General features: G+C 47.1%; 11 non-coding genes across 11 annotated transcripts; all 11 read left to right on the top strand.

Moving 5' to 3' along the window:
• Positions 1-965: 965 nt before the first annotated feature.
• Positions 966-1,080, top strand: LOC127980553 (U5 spliceosomal RNA). Its single transcript, XR_008159571.1, has one exon. It is a non-coding gene; the product is annotated as a U5 spliceosomal RNA (small nuclear RNA).
• Positions 1,081-4,136: 3,056 nt separating this feature from the next.
• Positions 4,137-4,251, top strand: LOC127980552 (U5 spliceosomal RNA). Its single transcript, XR_008159570.1, has one exon. It is a non-coding gene; the product is annotated as a U5 spliceosomal RNA (small nuclear RNA).
• Positions 4,252-6,014: 1,763 nt separating this feature from the next.
• trnag-ucc (transfer RNA glycine (anticodon UCC)) lies at positions 6,015-6,086 on the top strand. The gene has a single exon. It is a non-coding gene; the product is annotated as a tRNA-Gly (tRNA).
• A 1,231-nt stretch (positions 6,087-7,317) lies between these two features.
• LOC127980550 (U5 spliceosomal RNA) lies at positions 7,318-7,432 on the top strand. The gene has a single exon (XR_008159568.1). It is a non-coding gene; the product is annotated as a U5 spliceosomal RNA (small nuclear RNA).
• A 1,924-nt stretch (positions 7,433-9,356) lies between these two features.
• Positions 9,357-9,471, top strand: LOC127980549 (U5 spliceosomal RNA). Its single transcript, XR_008159567.1, has one exon. It is a non-coding gene; the product is annotated as a U5 spliceosomal RNA (small nuclear RNA).
• A 630-nt stretch (positions 9,472-10,101) lies between these two features.
• Positions 10,102-10,173, top strand: trnag-ucc (transfer RNA glycine (anticodon UCC)). Its single transcript has one exon. It is a non-coding gene; the product is annotated as a tRNA-Gly (tRNA).
• Positions 10,174-11,784: 1,611 nt separating this feature from the next.
• Positions 11,785-11,856, top strand: trnag-ucc (transfer RNA glycine (anticodon UCC)). Its single transcript has one exon. It is a non-coding gene; the product is annotated as a tRNA-Gly (tRNA).
• Positions 11,857-13,453: 1,597 nt separating this feature from the next.
• Positions 13,454-13,525, top strand: trnag-ucc (transfer RNA glycine (anticodon UCC)). The gene has a single exon. It is a non-coding gene; the product is annotated as a tRNA-Gly (tRNA).
• Positions 13,526-14,751: 1,226 nt separating this feature from the next.
• On the top strand, positions 14,752-14,866 carry LOC127980548 (U5 spliceosomal RNA). The gene has a single exon (XR_008159566.1). It is a non-coding gene; the product is annotated as a U5 spliceosomal RNA (small nuclear RNA).
• Positions 14,867-16,629: 1,763 nt separating this feature from the next.
• On the top strand, positions 16,630-16,701 carry trnag-ucc (transfer RNA glycine (anticodon UCC)). Its single transcript has one exon. It is a non-coding gene; the product is annotated as a tRNA-Gly (tRNA).
• Positions 16,702-17,932: 1,231 nt separating this feature from the next.
• Positions 17,933-18,047, top strand: LOC127980547 (U5 spliceosomal RNA). Its single transcript, XR_008159565.1, has one exon. It is a non-coding gene; the product is annotated as a U5 spliceosomal RNA (small nuclear RNA).
• The last annotated feature ends 1,802 nt before the right edge of the window (positions 18,048-19,849 follow it).

The raw sequence follows: 19,849 nt of genomic DNA, 5'->3' as shown, positions 1-19,849 counted from the left end.
CACCCAAAACTTTTGGATGGAATAATTTCGGATGGACCCATCATTAGCTGAAGTCGCATAACACTTGCAACACTACCCGTAGCAGGGGTCATTGTTTGGACTCTTTTTTTTTTTTTTTATTGCGCTTTAAACAAAAAGTATTGTGTCAATGCAACTGAACAACATTTATTAGGAACACAGTGCGTCAAAAAGCAAAATGACAGTTAAAGGCATTTCGTTATTGAACTCTTTGATGACATCATTCAGCTAAGTTCAGTTTAAATAGTATCTGTGCAATAATTTGCAATCAAGTCAACGATATCGCTGTACATGAAGTGTCCCCAGCTCCGCCTGCCAGAAGCGACAGAGGCAAGAAACCAAAACTCGATCGGTGAAAGGATGGAGAAAAAACCCGGTGAGAAACCAGGCTCAGTCGGGGAGACAGTTCTCCCATTGTCAGACGAAACAGGTAGATCAGCTCCAGGCTGCAGGAATGTCAGACTGTGCAGAAGAATCATCTGTTTCCTGTGGTCTTGTCCAGGTGGTCTTTACAGGGGATTTGTATCTGCGGCTCATCTAGTTGTCACGGTCTCCGCTGTGTTTCTGGGCCATAGAGGTCCTTTCTAGGTGTTGATCCACCATCTTCTCTGGATACGGACTGGATCCGGGTGACTGAAGCGGATACAGACTGGATCTGGTGGCTACGGTGACCTCGGAATAAGGGATTTCTTTAAAAGACTTTTTTTTTCATATAAGATTTTATCCAACTTTTCAGATAGAGGCATGAGAAAGAGATTGCCTTGATTGGGCTTTTGGTTATTGGTGGACCGAGGGGACTTTTTTGAGTTTTACTCCTCCCTTTTGGAATAGGGGGGGGGGGGGGTGCTGACGAAACACATGTGGGCAGGCATTGTCACCCTTGATGACCCTTGGCGAGCATAGTAGTTTAACAGAGGCAGCGCACAGGCCCGAGGGTTTGGAGACACAGCTCGAGTTTCTCTTCATTGTCGCATAAATCTTTCGCCTTTTACTAAAGATTTCCGTGGAGGGGAACTTTTGCGAGTGACCTGTATTTTTGGGTGCTCTGCTCACAGCAGAGCTACATCGAAATGTCAAGAGCAGAATCAGTTTGACCGTCCGGCAGCATGCTGCGAGAGGGCTTGCCACTGGTCATCGTCTGAATAGGCACTCTCTGCATTTGACCACTTCGTGTTTATTTAGCCGGATGGGAAGGCAGCGCTTTTTTGTACGTGACGGGATGCAAATTCTTGAAGGCTCTCTTTAGTGACGGGTCCAAACAAAGATCTCATCTGCTCCTCTAGCCCTATCGGCGACTCGTGCACTTCGAGCCTTCTTAGTGACGGCGCAAGTTGCTGACTGATGACTGCGTTGGTGGTATAGTGGTGAGCATAGCTGCCTTCCAAGCAGTTGACCCGGATTCGATACCCGGCCAACGCATTTCCTTTGGCTCGGGCTGACGTCGAAGCAGAACTCCCTCTGTGACCTGTGCCTCCACCCAAAACTTTTGGATGGAATAATTTCGGATGGACCCATCATTAGCTGAAGTCGCATAACACTTGCAACACTACCCGTAGCAGGGGTCATTGTTTGGACTCTTTTTTTTTTTTTTAATTGCGCTTTAAACAAAAAGTATTGTGTCAATGCAACTGAACAACATTTATTAGGAACACAGTGCGTCAAAAAGCAAAATGACAGTTAAAGGCATTTCGTTATTGAACTCTTTGATGACATCATTCAGCTAAGTTCAGTTTAAATAGTATCTGTGCAATAATTTGCAATCAAGTCAACGATATCGCTGTACATGAAGTGTCCCCAGCTCCGCCTGCCAGAAGCGACAGAGGCAAGAAACCAAAACTCGATCGGTGAAAGGATGGAGAAAAAACCCGGTGAGAAACCAGGCTCAGTCGGGGAGACAGTTCTCCCATTGTCAGACGAAACAGGTAGATCAGCTCCAGGCTGCAGGAATGTCAGACTGTGCAGAAGAATCATCTGTTTCCTGTGGTCTTGTCCAGGTGGTCTTTACAGGGGATTTGTATCTGCGGCTCATCTAGTTGTCACGGTCTCCGCTGTGTTTCTGGGCCATAGAGGTCCTTTCTAGGTGTTGATCCACCATCTTCTCTGGATACGGACTGGATCCGGGTGACTGAAGCGGATACAGACTGGATCTGGTGGCTACGGTGACCTCGGAATAAGGGATTTCTTTAAAAGACTTTTTTTTTCATATAAGATTTTATCCAACTTTTCAGATAGAGGCATGAGAAAGAGATTGCCTTGATTGGGCTTTTGGTTATTATAGGCACTCTCTGCGTTTGACCACTTCGTGTTTATTTAGCCGGATGGGAAGGCAGCGCTTTTTTGTACGTGACGGGATGCAAATTCTTGAAGGCTCTCTTTAGTGACGGGTCCAAACAAAGATCTCATCTGCTCCTCTAGCCCTATCGGCGACTCGTGCACTTCGAGCCTTCTTAGTGACGGCGCAAGTTGCTGACTGATGACTGCGTTGGTGGTATAGTGGTGAGCATAGCTGCCTTCCAAGCAGTTGACCCGGATTCAATACCCGGCCAACGCATGTCCTTTGGCTCGGGCTGACGTCGAAGCAGAACTCCCTCTGTGACCTGTGCCTCCACCCAAAACTTTTGGATGGAATAATTTCGGATGGACCCATCATTAGCTGAAGTCGCATAACACTTGCAACACTACCCGTAGCAGGGGTCATTGTTTGGACTCTTTTTTTTTTTTTTTTTTAATTGCGCTTTAAACAAAAAGTATTGTGTCAATGCAACTGAACAACATTTATTAGGAACACAGTGCGTCAATAAAGCTACTGACTTCCGCCTGCGTTGGTGTTATAGTGGTGAGCATAGCTGCCTTCCAAGCAGTTGACCCGGGTTCGATTCCCGGCCAACGCATGTCCTTTGGCTCGGGCTGACGTCGAAGCAGAACTCCTTCTGTGACCTGCGACTCCAACCAAACATTTTGGATGGATCATTCTGAAGACGAAAAGAACCAGCTCTCCCCGTCTGGGAATCGAACCCCGGTCTTCCGCGTGACAGGCGGAGATACTGTCCACTATACTAATGAGGAGCCGTGCATGCTGCCGTTTCTCCCCCAACTGACGGCACTGCACTGACATAACTAAACAATGCATGGCTTCTTCTGACGCAGACCCAGCCCTAGCACCGTAAAATTTCTGATGGACCCATCATTAGCTGAAGTCGCATAACACTTGGAACACTACCCGTAGCAGGGGTCATTGTTTGGACTCTTTTTTTTTTTTTTTTTTTTTTTAAATTGCGCTTTAAACAAAAAGTATTGCGTCAATGCAACTGAACAACATTAATTAAGAACACAGTGCGTCAAAAAGCAAAATGACAGTTAAAGGCATTTCGTTATTGAACTCTTTGATGACATCATTCAGCTAAGTTCAGTTTAAATAGTATCTGTGCAATAATTTGCAATCAAGTCAACGATATCGCTGTACATGAAGTGTCCCCAGCTCCGCCTGCCAGAAGCGACAGAGGCAACAAACCAAAACTCGATCGGTGAAAGGATGGAGAAAAAACCCGGTGAGAAACCAGGCTCAGTCGGGGAGACAGTTCTCCCATTGTCAGACGAAACAGGTAGATCAGCTCCAGGCTGCAGGAATGTCAGACTGTGCAGAAGAATCATCTGTTTCCTGTGGTCTTGTCCAGGTGGTCTTTACAGGGGATTTGTATCTGCGGCTCATCTAGTTGTCACGGTCTCCGCTGTGTTTCTGGGCCATAGAGGTCCTTTCTAGGTGTTGATCCACCATCTTCTCTGGATACGGACTGGATCCGGGTGACTGAAGCGGATACAGACTGGATCTGGTGGCTACGGTGACCTCGGAATAAGGGATTTCTTTAAAAGACTTTTTTTTTCATATAAGATTTTATCCAACTTTTCAGATAGAGGCATGAGAAAGAGATTGCCTTGATTGGGCTTTTGGTTATTGGTGGACCGAGGGGACTTTTTTGAGTTTTACTCCTCCCTTTTGGAATAGGGGGGGCGGGGGTGCTGACGAAACACATGTGGGCAGGCATTGTCACCCTTGATGACCCTTGGCGAGCGTAGTAGTTTAACAGAGGCAGCGCACAGGCCCGAGGGTTTGGAGACACAGCTCGAGTTTCTCTTCATTGTCGCATAAATCTTTCGCCTTTTACTAAAGATTTCCGTGGAGGGGAACTTTTGCGAGTGACCTGTATTTTTGGGTGCTCTGCTCACAGCAGAGCTACATCGAAATGTCAAGAGCAGAATCAGTTTGACCGTCCGGCAGCATGCTGCGAAAGGGCTTGCCACTGGTCATCGTCTGAATAGGCACTCTCTGCATTTGACCACTTCGTGTTTATTTAGCCGGATGGGAAGGCAGCGCTTTTTGGTACGTGACGGGATGCAAATTCTTGAAGGCTCTCTTTAGTGACGGGTCCAAACAAAGATCTCATCTGCTCCTCTAGCCCTATCGGCGACTCGTGCACTTCGAGCCTTCTTAGTGACGGCGCAAGTTGCTGACTGATGACTGCGTTGGTGGTATAGTGGTGAGCATAGCTGCCTTCCAAGCAGTTGACCCGGATTCAATACCCGGCCAACGCATGTCCTTTGGCTCGGGCTGACGTCGAAGCAGAACTCCCTCTGTGACCTGTGCCTCCACCCAAAACTTTTGGATGGAATAATTTCGGATGGACCCATCATTAGCTGAAGTCGCATAACACTTGCAACACTACCCGTAGCAGGGGTCATTGTTTGGACTCTTTTTTTTTTTTTTAATTGCGCTTTAAACAAAAAGTATTGTGTCAATGCAACTGAACAACATTTATTAGGAACACAGTGCGTCAAAAAGCAAAATGACAGTTAAAGGCATTTCGTTATTGAACTCTTTGATGACATCATTCAGCTAAGTTCAGTTTAAATAGTATCTGTGCAATAATTTGCAATCAAGTCAACGATATCGCTGTACATGAAGTGTCCCCAGCTCCGCCTGCCAGAAGCGACAGAGGCAAGAAACCAAAACTCGATCGGTGAAAGGATGGAGAAAAAACCCGGTGAGAAACCAGGCTCAGTCGGGGAGACAGTTCTCCCATTGTCAGACGAAACAGGTAGATCAGCTCCAGGCTGCAGGAATGTCAGACTGTGCAGAAGAATCATCTGTTTCCTGTGGTCTTGTCCAGGTGGTCTTTACAGGGGATTTGTATCTGCGGCTCATCTAGTTGTCACGGTCTCCGCTGTGTTTCTGGGCCATAGAGGTCCTTTCTAGGTGTTGATCCACCATCTTCTCTGGATACGGACTGGATCCGGGTGACTGAAGCGGATACAGACTGGATCTGGTGGCTACGGTGACCTCGGAATAAGGGATTTCTTTAAAAGACTTTTTTTTTCATATAAGATTTTATCCAACTTTTCAGATAGAGGCATGAGAAAGAGATTGCCTTGATTGGGCTTTTGGTTATTATAGGCACTCTCTGCGTTTGACCACTTCGTGTTTATTTAGCCGGATGGGAAGGCAGCGCTTTCTTGTACGTGACGGGATGCAAATTCTTGAAGGCTCTCTTTAGTGACGGGTCCAAACAAAGATCTCATCTGCTCCTCTAGCCCTATCGGCGACTCGTGCACTTCGAGCCTTCTTAGTGACGGCGCAAGTTGCTGACTGCTGACTGCGTTGGTGGTATAGTGGTGAGCATAGCTGCCTTCCAAGCAGTTGACCCGGATTCGATTCCCGGCCAATGCATATCCTTTGGCTCGGGCTGACGTCGAAGCAGAACTCCCTCTGTGACCTGTGCCTCCACCCAAAACTTTTGGATGGAATAATTTCGGATGGACCCATCATTAGCTGAAGTCGCATAACACTTGCAACACTACCGGTAGCAGGGGTCATTGTTTGGACTCTTTTTTTTTTTTTTTTCTTTTTTTAATTGCGCTTTAAACAAAAAGTATTGTGTCAATGCAACTGAACAACATTTATTAGGAACACAGTGCGTCAATAAAGCTACTGACTTCCGACTGCGTTGGTGGTATAGTGGTGAGCATAGCTGCCTTCCAAGCAGTTGACCCGGGTTCGATTCCCGGCCAACGCATGTCCTTTGGCTCGGGCTGACGTCGAAGCAGAACTCCTTCTGTGACCTGCGACTCCAACCAAACATTTTGGATGGATCATTCGGAAGACGAAAAGAACCAGCTCTCCCCGTCGGGGAATCGAACCCCGGTCTTCCGCGTGACAGGCGGAGATACTGTCCACTATACTAACGAGGAGCCGTGCATGCTGCCGTTTCTCCCCCAACTGACGGCACTGCACTGACATAACTAAACAATGCATGGCTTCTTCTGACGCAGACCCAGCCCTAGCACCGTAAAATTTCTGATGGACCCATCATTAGCTGAAGTCGCATAACACTTGGAACACTACCCGTAGCAGGGGTCATTGTTTGGACTCTTTTTTTTTTTTTTTTTTTTTTTTAAATTGCGCTTTAAACAGAAAGTATTGCGTCAATGCAACTGAACAACATTAATTAGGAACACAGTGCGTCAAAAAGCAAAATGACAGTTAAAGGCATTTCGTTATTGAACTCTTTGATGACATCATTCAGCTAAGTTCAGTTTAAATAGTATCTGTGCAATAATTTGCAATCAAGTCAACGATATCGCTGTACATGAAGTGTCCCCAGCTCCGCCTGCCAGAAGCGACAGAGGGAAGAAACCAAAACTCGATCGGTGAAAGGATGGAGAAAAAACCCGGTGAGAAACCAGGCTCAGTCGGGGAGACAGTTCTCCCCTTGTCAGACGAAACCAGTAGATCAGCTCCAGGCTGCAGGAATGTCAGACTGTGCAGAAGAATCATCTGTTTCCTGTGGTCTTGTCCAGGTGGTCTTTACAAGGGATTTGTATCTGCGGCTCATCTAGTTGTCACGGTCTCCGCTGTGTTTCTGGGCCATAGAGGTCCTTTCTAGGTGTTGATCCACCATCTTCTCTGGATACGGACTGGATCCGGGTGACTGAAGCGGATACAGACTGGATCTGGTGGCTACGGTGACCTCGGAATAAGGGATTTCTTTAAAAGACTTTTTTTTTCATATAAGATTTTATCCAACTTTTCAGATAGAGGCATGAGAAAGAGATTGCCTTGATTGGGCTTTTGGTTATTGGTGGACCGAGGGGACTTTTTTGAGTTTTACTCCTCCCTTTTGGAATAGGGGGGGGGGGGGGGGTGCTGACGAAACACATGTGGGCAGGCATTGTCACCCTTGATGACCCTTGGCGAGCGTAGTAGTTTAACAGAGGCAGCGCACAGGCCCGAGGGTTCGGAGACACAGCTCGAGTTTCTCTTCATTGTCGCATAAATCTTTCGCCTTTTACTAAAGATTTCCGTGGAGGGGAACTTTTGCGAGTGACCTGTATTTTTGGGTGCTCTGCTCACAGCAGAGCTACATCGAAATGTCAAGAGCAGAATCAGTTTGACTGTCCGGCAGCATGCTGCGAGAGGGCTTGCCACTGGTTATCGTCTGAATAGGCACTCTGTGCGTTTGACCACTTCGTGTTTATTTAGCCGGATGGGAAGGCAGCGCTTTTTTGTACGTGACGGGATGCAAATTCTTGAAGGCTCTCTTTAGTGACGGGTCCAAACAAAGATCTCATCTGCTCCTCTAGCCCTATCGGCGACTCGTGCACTTCGAGCCTTCTTAGTGACGGCGCAAGTTGCTGACTGATGACTGCGTTGGTGGTATAGTGGTGAGCATAGCTGCCTTCCAAGCAGTTGACCCGGATTCAATACCCGGCCAACGCATGTCCTTTGGCTCGGGCTGACGTCGAAGCAGAACTCCCTCTGTGACCTGTGCCTCCACCCAAAACTTTTGGATGGAATAATTTCGGATGGACCCATCATTAGCTGAAGTCGCATAACACTTGCAACACTACCCGTAGCAGGGGTCATTGTTTGGACTCTTTTTTTTTTTTTTTTTTAATTGCGCTTTAAACAAAAAGTATTGTGTCAATGCAACTGAACAACATTTATTAGGAACACAGTGCGTCAATAAAGCTACTGACTTCCGCCTGCGTTGGTGTTATAGTGGTGAGCATAGCTGCCTTCCAAGCAGTTGACCCGGGTTCGATTCCCGGCCAACGCATGTCCTTTGGCTCGGGCTGACGTCGAAGCAGAACTCCTTCTGTGACCTGCGACTCCAACCAAACATTTTGGATGGATCATTCTGAAGACGAAAAGAACCAGCTCTCCCCGTCTGGGAATCGAACCCCGGTCTTCCGCGTGACAGGCGGAGATACTGTCCACTATACTAATGAGGAGCCGTGCATGCTGCCGTTTCTCCCCCAACTGACGGCACTGCACTGACATAACTAAACAATGCATGGCTTCTTCTGACGCAGACCCAGCCCTAGCACCGTAAAATTTCTGATGGACCCATCATTAGCTGAAGTCGCATAACACTTGGAACACTACCCGTAGCAGGGGTCATTGTTTGGACTCTTTTTTTTTTTTTTTTTTTTTTTAAATTGCGCTTTAAACAAAAAGTATTGCGTCAATGCAACTGAACAACATTAATTAAGAACACAGTGCGTCAAAAAGCAAAATGACAGTTAAAGGCATTTCGTTATTGAACTCTTTGATGACATCATTCAGCTAAGTTCAGTTTAAATAGTATCTGTGCAATAATTTGCAATCAAGTCAACGATATCGCTGTACATGAAGTGTCCCCAGCTCCGCCTGCCAGAAGCGACAGAGGCAAGAAACCAAAACTCGATCGGTGAAAGGATGGAGAAAAAACCCGGTGAGAAACCAGGCTCAGTCGGGGAGACAGTTCTCCCATTGTCAGACGAAACAGGTAGATCAGCTCCAGGCTGCAGGAATGTCAGACTGTGCAGAAGAATCATCTGTTTCCTGTGGTCTTGTCCAGGTGGTCTTTACAGGGGATTTGTATCTGCGGCTCATCTAGTTGTCACGGTCTCCGCTGTGTTTCTGGGCCATAGAGGTCCTTTCTAGGTGTTGATCCACCATCTTCTCTGGATACGGACTGGATCCGGGTGACTGAAGCGGATACAGACTGGATCTGGTGGCTACGGTGACCTCGGAATAAGGGATTTCTTTAAAAGACTTTTTTTTTCATATAAGATTTTATCCAACTTTTCAGATAGAGGCATGAGAAAGAGATTGCCTTGATTGGGCTTTTGGTTATTGGTGGACCGAGGGGACTTTTTTGAGTTTTACTCCTCCCTTTTGGAATGGGGGGGGGGGGGGTGCTGACGAAACACATGTGGGCAGGCATTGTCACCCTTGATGACCCTTGGCGAGCGTAGTAGTTTAACAGAGGCAGCGCACAGGCCCGAGGGTTTGGAGACACAGCTCGAGTTTCTCTTCATTGTCGCATAAATCTTTCGCCTTTTACTAAAGATTTCCGTGGAGGGGAACTTTTGCGAGTGACCTGTATTTTTGGGTGCTCTGCTCACAGCAGAGCTACATCGAAATGTCAAGAGCAGAATCAGTTTGACCGTCCGGCAGCATGCTGCGAGAGGGCTTGCCACTGGTCATCGTCTGAATAGGCACTCTCTGCGTTTGACCACTTCGTGTTTATTTAGCCGGATGGGAAGGCAGCGCTTTTTTGTACGTGACGGGATGCAAATTCTTGAAGGCTCTCTTTAGTGACGGGTCCAAACAAAGATCTCATCTGCTCCTCTAGCCCTATCGGCGACTCGTGCACTTCGAGCCTTCTTAGTGACGGCGCAAGTTGCTGACTGCTGACTGCGTTGGTGGTATAGTGGTGAGCATAGCTGCCTTCCAAGCAGTTGACCCGGATTCGATTCCCGGCCAACGCATATCCTTTGGCTCGGGCTGACGTCGAAGCAGAACTCCCTCTGTGACCTGTGCCTCCACCCAAAACTTTTGGATGGAATAATTTCGGATGGACCCATCATTAGCTGAAGTCGCATAACACTTGCAACACTACCGGTAGCAGGGGTCATTGTTTGGACTCTTTTTTTTTTTTTTTTTTTTTTTAATTGCGCTTTAAACAAAAAGTATTGTGTCAATGCAACTGAACAACATTTATTAGGAACACAGTGCGTCAATAAAGCTACTGACTTCCGCCTGCGTTGGTGGTATAGTGGTGAGCATAGCTGCCTTCCAAGCAGTTGACCCGGGTTCGATTCCCGGCCAACGCATGTCCTTTGGCTCGGGCTGACGTCGAAGCAGAACTCCTTCTGTGACCTGCGACTCCAACCAAACATTTTGGATGGATCATTCGGAAGACGAAAAGAACCAGCTCTCCCCGTCGGGGAATCGAACCCCGGTCTTCCGCGTGACAGGCGGAGATACTGTCCACTATACTAACGAGGAGCCGTGCATGCTGCCGTTTCTCCCCCAACTGACGGCACTGCACTGACATAACTAAACAATGCATGGCTTCTTCTGACGCAGACCCAGCCCTAGCACCGTAAAATTTCTGATGGACCCATCATTAGCTGAAGTCGCATAACACTTGGAACACTACCCGTAGCAGGGGTCATTGTTTGGACTCTTTTTTTTTTTTTTTTTTTTTAAATTGCGCTTTAAACAAAAAGTATTGCGTCAATGCAACTGAACAACATTAATTAGGAACACAGTGCGTCAAAAAGCAAAATGACAGTTAAAGGCATTTCGTTATTGAACTCTTTGATGACATCATTCAGCTAAGTTCAGTTTAAATAGTATCTGTGCAATAATTTGCAATCAAGTCAACGATATCGCTGTACATGAAGTGTCCCCAGCTCCGCCTGCCAGAAGCGACAGAGGCAAGAAACCAAAACTCGATCGGTGAAAGGATGGAGAAAAAACCGGGTGAGAAACCAGGCTCAGTCGGGGAGACAGTTCTCCCCTTGTCAGACGAAACCAGTAGATCAGCTCCAGGCTGCAGGAATGTCAGACTGTGCAGAAGAATCATCTGTTTCCTGTGGTCTTGTCCAGGTGGTCTTTACAAGGGATTTGTATCTGCGGCTCATCTAGTTGTCACGGTCTCCGCTGTGTTTCTGGGCCATAGAGGTCCTTTCTAGGTGTTGATCCACCATCTTCTCTGGATACGGACTGGATCCGGGTGTCTGAAGCGGATACAGACTGGATCTGGTGGCTACGGTGACCTCGGAATAAGGGATTTCTTTAAAAGACTTTTTTTTTCATATAAGATTTTATCCAACTTTTCAGATAGAGGCATGAGAAAGAGATTGCCTTGATTGGGCTTTTGGTTATTATAGGCACTCTCTGCGTTTGACCACTTCGTGTTTATTTAGCCGGATGGGAAGGCAGCGCTTTCTTGTACGTGACGGGATGCAAATTCTTGAAGGCTCTCTTTAGTGACGGGTCCAAACAAAGATCTCATCTGCTCCTCTAGCCCTATCGGCGACTCGTGCACTTCGAGCCTTCTTAGTGACGGCGCAAGTTGCTGACTGCTGACTGCGTTGGTGGTATAGTGGTGAGCATAGCTGCCTTCCAAGCAGTTGACCCGGATTCGATTCCCGGCCAACGCATATCCTTTGGCTCGGGCTGACGTCGAAGCAGAACTCCCTCTGTGACCTGTGCCTCCACCCAAAACTTTTGGATGGAATAATTTCGGATGGACCCATCATTAGCTGAAGTCGCATAACACTTGCAACACTACCGGTAGCAGGGGTCATTGTTTGGACTCTTTTTTTTTTTTTTTTTTTTTTTAATTGCGCTTTAAACAAAAAGTATTGTGTCAATGCAACTGAACAACATTTATTAGGAACACAGTGCGTCAATAAAGCTACTGACTTCCGCCTGCGTTGGTGGTATAGTGGTGAGCATAGCTGCCTTCCAAGCAGTTGACCCGGGTTCGATTCCCGGCCAACGCATGTCCTTTGGCTCGGGCTGACGTCGAAGCAGAACTCCTTCTGTGACCTGCGACTCCAACCAAACATTTTGGATGGATCATTCGGAAGACGAAAAGAACCAGCTCTCCCCGTCGGGGAATCGAACCCCGGTCTTCCGCGTGACAGGCGGAGATACTGTCCACTATACTAACGAGGAGCCGTGCATGCTGCCGTTTCTCCCCCAACTGACGGCACTGCACTGACATAACTAAACAATGCATGGCTTCTTCTGACGCAGACCCAGCCCTAGCACCGTAAAATTTCTGATGGACCCATCATTAGCTGAAGTCGCATAACACTTGGAACACTACCCGTAGCAGGGGTCATTGTTTGGACTCTTTTTTTTTTTTTTTTTTTTTAAATTGCGCTTTAAACAAAAAGTATTGCGTCAATGCAACTGAACAACATTAATTAGGAACACAGTGCGTCAAAAAGCAAAATGACAGTTAAAGGCATTTCGTTATTGAACTCTTTGATGACATCATTCAGCTAAGTTCAGTTTAAATAGTATCTGTGCAATAATTTGCAATCAAGTCAACGATATCGCTGTACATGAAGTGTCCCCAGCTCCGCCTGCCAGAAGCGACAGAGGCAAGAAACCAAAACTCGATCGGTGAAAGGATGGAGAAAAAACCGGGTGAGAAACCAGGCTCAGTCGGGGAGACAGTTCTCCCCTTGTCAGACGAAACCAGTAGATCAGCTCCAGGCTGCAGGAATGTCAGACTGTGCAGAAGAATCATCTGTTTCCTGTGGTCTTGTCCAGGTGGTCTTTACAAGGGATTTGTATCTGCGGCTCATCTAGTTGTCACGGTCTCCGCTGTGTTTCTGGGCCATAGAGGTCCTTTCTAGGTGTTGATCCACCATCTTCTCTGGATACGGACTGGATCCGGGTGTCTGAAGCGGATACAGACTGGATCTGGTGGCTACGGTGACCTCGGAATAAGGGATTTCTTTAAAAGACTTTTTTTTTCATATAAGATTTTATCCAACTTTTCAGATAGAGGCATGAGAAAGAGATTGCCTTGATTGGGCTTTTGGTTATTATAGGCACTCTCTGCGTTTGACCACTTCGTGTTTATTTAGCCGGATGGGAAGGCAGCGCTTTCTTGTACGTGACGGGATGCAAATTCTTGAAGGCTCTCTTTAGTGACGGGTCCAAACAAAGATCTCATCTGCTCCTCTAGCCCTATCGGCGACTCGTGCACTTCGAGCCTTCTTAGTGACGGCGCAAGTTGCTGACTGCTGACTGCGTTGGTGGTATAGTGGTGAGCATAGCTGCCTTCCAAGCAGTTGGAGAGAGCAGTGCGCATGTCCTTTGGCTCGGGCTGACGTCGAAGCAGAACTCCCTCTGTGACCTGTGCCTCCACCCAAAATTTTGGATGGAATAATTTCGGATGGACCCATCATTAGCTGAAGTCGCATAACACTTGCAACACTACCCGTAGCAGGGGTCATTGTTTGGACTCTTTTTTTTTTTTTTTTTTTTTAATTGCGCTTTAAACAAAAAGTATTGTGTCAATGCAACTGAACAACATTTATTAGGAACACAGTGCGTCAATAAAGCTACTGACTTCCGCCTGCGTTGGTGGTATAGTGGTGAGCATAGCTGCCTTCCAAGCAGTTGACCCGGGTTCGATTCCCGGCCAACGCATGTCCTTTGGCTCGGGCTGACGTCGAAGCAGAACTCCTTCTGTGACCTGCGACTCCAACCAAACATTTTGGATGGATCATTCGGAAGACGAAAAGAACCAGCTCTCCCCGTCGGGGAATCGAACCCCGGTCTTCCGCGTGACAGGCGGAGATACTGTCCACTATACTAACGAGGAGCCGTGCATGCTGCCGTTTCTCCCCCAACTGACGGCACTGCACTGACATAACTAAACAATGCATGGCTTCTTCTGACGCAGACCCAGCCCTAGCACCGTAAAATTTCTGATGGACCCATCATTAGCTGAAGTCGCATAACACTTGGAACACTACCCGTAGCAGGGGTCATTGTTTGGACTCTTTTTTTTTTTTTTTTTTTTTTTAAATTGCGCTTTAAACAAAAAGTATTGCGTCAATGCAACTGAACAACATTAATTAGGAACACAGTGCGTCAAAAAGCAAAATGACAGTTAAAGGCATTTCGTTATTGAACTCTTTGATGACATCATTCAGCTAAGTTCAGTTTAAATAGTATCTGTGCAATAATTTGCAATCAAGTCAACGATATCGCTGTACATGAAGTGTCCCCAGCTCCGCCTGCCAGAAGCGACAGAGGCAAGAAACCAAAACTCGATCGGTGAAAGGATGGAGAAAAAACCCGGTGAGAAACCAGGCTCAGTCGGGGAGACAGTTCTCCCCTTGTCAGACGAAACCAGTAGATCAGCTCCAGGCTGCAGGAATGTCAGACTGTGCAGAAGAATCATCTGTTTCCTGTGGTCTTGTCCAGGTGGTCTTTACAAGGGATTTGTATCTGCGGCTCATCTAGTTGTCACGGTCTCCGCTGTGTTTCTGGGCCATAGAGGTCCTTTCTAGGTGTTGATCCACCATCTTCTCTGGATACGGACTGGATCCGGGTGACTGAAGCGGATACAGACTGGATCTGGTGGCTACGGTGACCTCGGAATAAGGGATTTCTTTAAAAGACTTTTTTTTTCATATAAGATTTTATCCAACTTTTCAGATAGAGGCATGAGAAAGAGATTGCCTTGATTGGGCTTTTGGTTATTGGTGGACCGAGAGGACTTTTTTGAGTTTTACTCCTCCCTTTTGGAGTGGGGGGGGGGGGGTGCTGACGAAACACATGTGGGCAGGCATTGTCACCCTTGATGACCCTTGGCGAGCGTAGTAGTTTAACAGAGGCAGCGCACAGGCCCGAGGGTTTGGAGACACAGCTCGAGTTTCTCTTCATTGTCGCATAAATCTTTCGCCTTTTACTAAAGATTTCCGTGGAGGGGAACTTTTGCGAGTGACCTGTATTTTTGGGTGCTCTGCTCACAGCAGAGCTACATCGAAATGTCAAGAGCAGAATCAGTTTGACCGTCCGGCAGCATGCTGCGAAAGGGCTTGCCACTGGTCATCGTCTGAATAGGCACTCTCTGCATTTGACCACTTCGTGTTTATTTAGCCGGATGGGAAGGCAGCGCTTTTTGGTACGTGACGGGATGCAAATTCTTGAAGGCTCTCTTTAGTGACGGGTCCAAACAAAGATCTCATCTGCTCCTCTAGCCCTATCGGCGACTCGTGCACTTCGAGCCTTCTTAGTGACGGCGCAAGTTGCTGACTGATGACTGCGTTGGTGGTATAGTGGTGAGCATAGCTGCCTTCCAAGCAGTTGACCCGGATTCAATACCCGGCCAACGCATGTCCTTTGGCTCGGGCTGACGTCGAAGCAGAACTCCCTCTGTGACCTGTGCCTCCACCCAAAACTTTTGGATGGAATAATTTCGGATGGACCCATCATTAGCTGAAGTCGCATAACACTTGCAACACTACCCGTAGCAGGGGTCATTGTTTGGACTCTTTTTTTTTTTTTTAATTGCGCTTTAAACAAAAAGTATTGTGTCAATGCAACTGAACAACATTTATTAGGAACACAGTGCGTCAAAAAGCAAAATGACAGTTAAAGGCATTTCGTTATTGAACTCTTTGATGACATCATTCAGCTAAGTTCAGTTTAAATAGTATCTGTGCAATAATTTGCAATCAAGTCAACGATATCGCTGTACATGAAGTGTCCCCAGCTCCGCCTGCCAGAAGCGACAGAGGCAAGAAACCAAAACTCGATCGGTGAAAGGATGGAGAAAAAACCCGGTGAGAAACCAGGCTCAGTCGGGGAGACAGTTCTCCCATTGTCAGACGAAACAGGTAGATCAGCTCCAGGCTGCAGGAATGTCAGACTGTGCAGAAGAATCATCTGTTTCCTGTGGTCTTGTCCAGGTGGTCTTTACAGGGGATTTGTATCTGCGGCTCATCTAGTTGTCACGGTCTCCGCTGTGTTTCTGGGCCATAGAGGTCCTTTCTAGGTGTTGATCCACCATCTTCTCTGGATACGGACTGGATCCGGGTGACTGAAGCGGATACAGACTGGATCTGGTGGCTACGGTGACCTCGGAATAAGGGATTTCTTTAAAAGACTTTTTTTTTCATATAAGATTTTATCCAACTTTTCAGATAGAGGCATGAGAAAGAGATTGCCTTGATTGGGCTTTTGGTTATTATAGGCACTCTCTGCGTTTGACCACTTCGTGTTTATTTAGCCGGATGGGAAGGCAGCGCTTTCTTGTACGTGACGGGATGCAAATTCTTGAAGGCTCTCTTTAGTGACGGGTCCAAACAAAGATCTCATCTGCTCCTCTAGCCCTATCGGCGACTCGTGCACTTCGAGCCTTCTTAGTGACGGCGCAAGTTGCTGACTGCTGACTGCGTTGGTGGTATAGTGGTGAGCATAGCTGCCTTCCAAGCAGTTGACCCGGATTCGATTCCCGGCCAATGCATATCCTTTGGCTCGGGCTGACGTCGAAGCAGAACTCCCTCTGTGACCTGTGCCTCCACCCAAAACTTTTGGATGGAATAATTTCGGATGGACCCATCATTAGCTGAAGTCGCATAACACTTGCAACACTACCGGTAGCAGGGGTCATTGTTTGGACTCTTTTTTTTTTTTTTTTCTTTTTTTAATTGCGCTTTAAACAAAAAGTATTGTGTCAATGCAACTGAACAACATTTATTAGGAACACAGTGCGTCAATAAAGCTACTGACTTCCGACTGCGTTGGTGGTATAGTGGTGAGCATAGCTGCCTTCCAAGCAGTTGACCCGGGTTCGATTCCCGGCCAACGCATGTCCTTTGGCTCGGGCTGACGTCGAAGCAGAACTCCTTCTGTGACCTGCGACTCCAACCAAACATTTTGGATGGATCATTCGGAAGACGAAAAGAACCAGCTCTCCCCGTCGGGGAATCGAACCCCGGTCTTCCGCGTGACAGGCGGAGATACTGTCCACTATACTAACGAGGAGCCGTGCATGCTGCCGTTTCTCCCCCAACTGACGGCACTGCACTGACATAACTAAACAATGCATGGCTTCTTCTGACGCAGACCCAGCCCTAGCACCGTAAAATTTCTGATGGACCCATCATTAGCTGAAGTCGCATAACACTTGGAACACTACCCGTAGCAGGGGTCATTGTTTGGACTCTTTTTTTTTTTTTTTTTTTTTTTTAAATTGCGCTTTAAACAGAAAGTATTGCGTCAATGCAACTGAACAACATTAATTAGGAACACAGTGCGTCAAAAAGCAAAATGACAGTTAAAGGCATTTCGTTATTGAACTCTTTGATGACATCATTCAGCTAAGTTCAGTTTAAATAGTATCTGTGCAATAATTTGCAATCAAGTCAACGATATCGCTGTACATGAAGTGTCCCCAGCTCCGCCTGCCAGAAGCGACAGAGGGAAGAAACCAAAACTCGATCGGTGAAAGGATGGAGAAAAAACCCGGTGAGAAACCAGGCTCAGTCGGGGAGACAGTTCTCCCCTTGTCAGACGAAACCAGTAGATCAGCTCCAGGCTGCAGGAATGTCAGACTGTGCAGAAGAATCATCTGTTTCCTGTGGTCTTGTCCAGGTGGTCTTTACAAGGGATTTGTATCTGCGGCTCATCTAGTTGTCACGGTCTCCGCTGTGTTTCTGGGCCATAGAGGTCCTTTCTAGGTGTTGATCCACCATCTTCTCTGGATACGGACTGGATCCGGGTGACTGAAGCGGATACAGACTGGATCTGGTGGCTACGGTGACCTCGGAATAAGGGATTTCTTTAAAAGACTTTTTTTTTCATATAAGATTTTATCCAACTTTTCAGATAGAGGCATGAGAAAGAGATTGCCTTGATTGGGCTTTTGGTTATTGGTGGACCGAGGGGACTTTTTTGAGTTTTACTCCTCCCTTTTGGAATAGGGGGGGGGGGGGGGGTGCTGACGAAACACATGTGGGCAGGCATTGTCACCCTTGATGACCCTTGGCGAGCGTAGTAGTTTAACAGAGGCAGCGCACAGGCCCGAGGGTTCGGAGACACAGCTCGAGTTTCTCTTCATTGTCGCATAAATCTTTCGCCTTTTACTAAAGATTTCCGTGGAGGGGAACTTTTGCGAGTGACCTGTATTTTTGGGTGCTCTGCTCACAGCAGAGCTACATTGAAATGTCAAGAGCAGAATCAGTTTGACTGTCCGGCAGCATGCTGCGAGAGGGCTTGCCACTGGTTATCGTCTGAATAGGCACTCTGTGCGTTTGACCACTTCGTGTTTATTTAGCCGGATGGGAAGGCAGCGCTTTTTTGTACGTGACGGGATGCAAATTCTTGAAGGCTCTCTTTAGTGACGGGTCCAAACAAAGATCTCATCTGCTCCTCTAGCCCTATCGGCGACTCGTGCACTTCGAGCCTTCTTAGTGACGGCGCAAGTTGCTGACTGATGACTGCGTTGGTGGTATAGTGGTGAGCATAGCTGCCTTCCAAGCAGTTGACCCGGATTCAATACCCGGCCAACGCATGTCCTTTGGCTCGGGCTGACGTCGAAGCAGAACTCCCTCTGTGACCTGTGCCTCCACCCAAAACTTTTGGATGGAATAATTTCGGATGGACCCATCATTAGCTGAAGTCGCATAACACTTGCAACACTACCCGTAGCAGGGGTCATTGTTTGGACTCTTTTTTTTTTTTTTTTTTAATTGCGCTTTAAACAAAAAGTATTGTGTCAATGCAACTGAACAACATTTATTAGGAACACAGTGCGTCAATAAAGCTACTGACTTCCGCCTGCGTTGGTGTTATAGTGGTGAGCATAGCTGCCTTCCAAGCAGTTGACCCGGGTTCGATTCCCGGCCAACGCATGTCCTTTGGCTCGGGCTGACGTCGAAGCAGAACTCCTTCTGTGACCTGCGACTCCAACCAAACATTTTGGATGGATCATTCTGAAGACGAAAAGAACCAGCTCTCCCCGTCTGGGAATCGAACCCCGGTCTTCCGCGTGACAGGCGGAGATACTGTCCACTATACTAATGAGGAGCCGTGCATGCTGCCGTTTCTCCCCCAACTGACGGCACTGCACTGACATAACTAAACAATGCATGGCTTCTTCTGACGCAGACCCAGCCCTAGCACCGTAAAATTTCTGATGGACCCATCATTAGCTGAAGTCGCATAACACTTGGAACACTACCCGTAGCAGGGGTCATTGTTTGGACTCTTTTTTTTTTTTTTTTTTTTTTTAAATTGCGCTTTAAACAAAAAGTATTGCGTCAATGCAACTGAACAACATTAATTAAGAACACAGTGCGTCAAAAAGCAAAATGACAGTTAAAGGCATTTCGTTATTGAACTCTTTGATGACATCATTCAGCTAAGTTCAGTTTAAATAGTATCTGTGCAATAATTTGCAATCAAGTCAACGATATCGCTGTACATGAAGTGTCCCCAGCTCCGCCTGCCAGAAGCGACAGAGGCAAGAAACCAAAACTCGATCGGTGAAAGGATGGAGAAAAAACCCGGTGAGAAACCAGGCTCAGTCGGGGAGACAGTTCTCCCATTGTCAGACGAAACAGGTAGATCAGCTCCAGGCTGCAGGAATGTCAGACTGTGCAGAAGAATCATCTGTTTCCTGTGGTCTTGTCCAGGTGGTCTTTACAGGGGATTTGTATCTGCGGCTCATCTAGTTGTCACGGTCTCCGCTGTGTTTCTGGGCCATAGAGGTCCTTTCTAGGTGTTGATCCACCATCTTCTCTGGATACGGACTGGATCCGGGTGACTGAAGCGGATACAGACTGGATCTGGTGGCTACGGTGACCTCGGAATAAGGGATTTCTTTAAAAGACTTTTTTTTTCATATAAGATTTTATCCAACTTTTCAGATAGAGGCATGAGAAAGAGATTGCCTTGATTGGGCTTTTGGTTATTGGTGGACCGAGGGGACTTTTTTGAGTTTTACTCCTCCCTTTT

Source organism: Carassius gibelio, chromosome B19 (genome assembly GCF_023724105.1).
Source record: "Carassius gibelio isolate Cgi1373 ecotype wild population from Czech Republic chromosome B19, carGib1.2-hapl.c, whole genome shotgun sequence".
Lineage (NCBI taxonomy): Eukaryota > Metazoa > Chordata > Actinopteri > Cypriniformes > Cyprinidae > Carassius > Carassius gibelio.
Note: the sequence above shows the minus strand (reverse complement) of the source record. Positions and strands in the feature narration are given on the sequence as shown.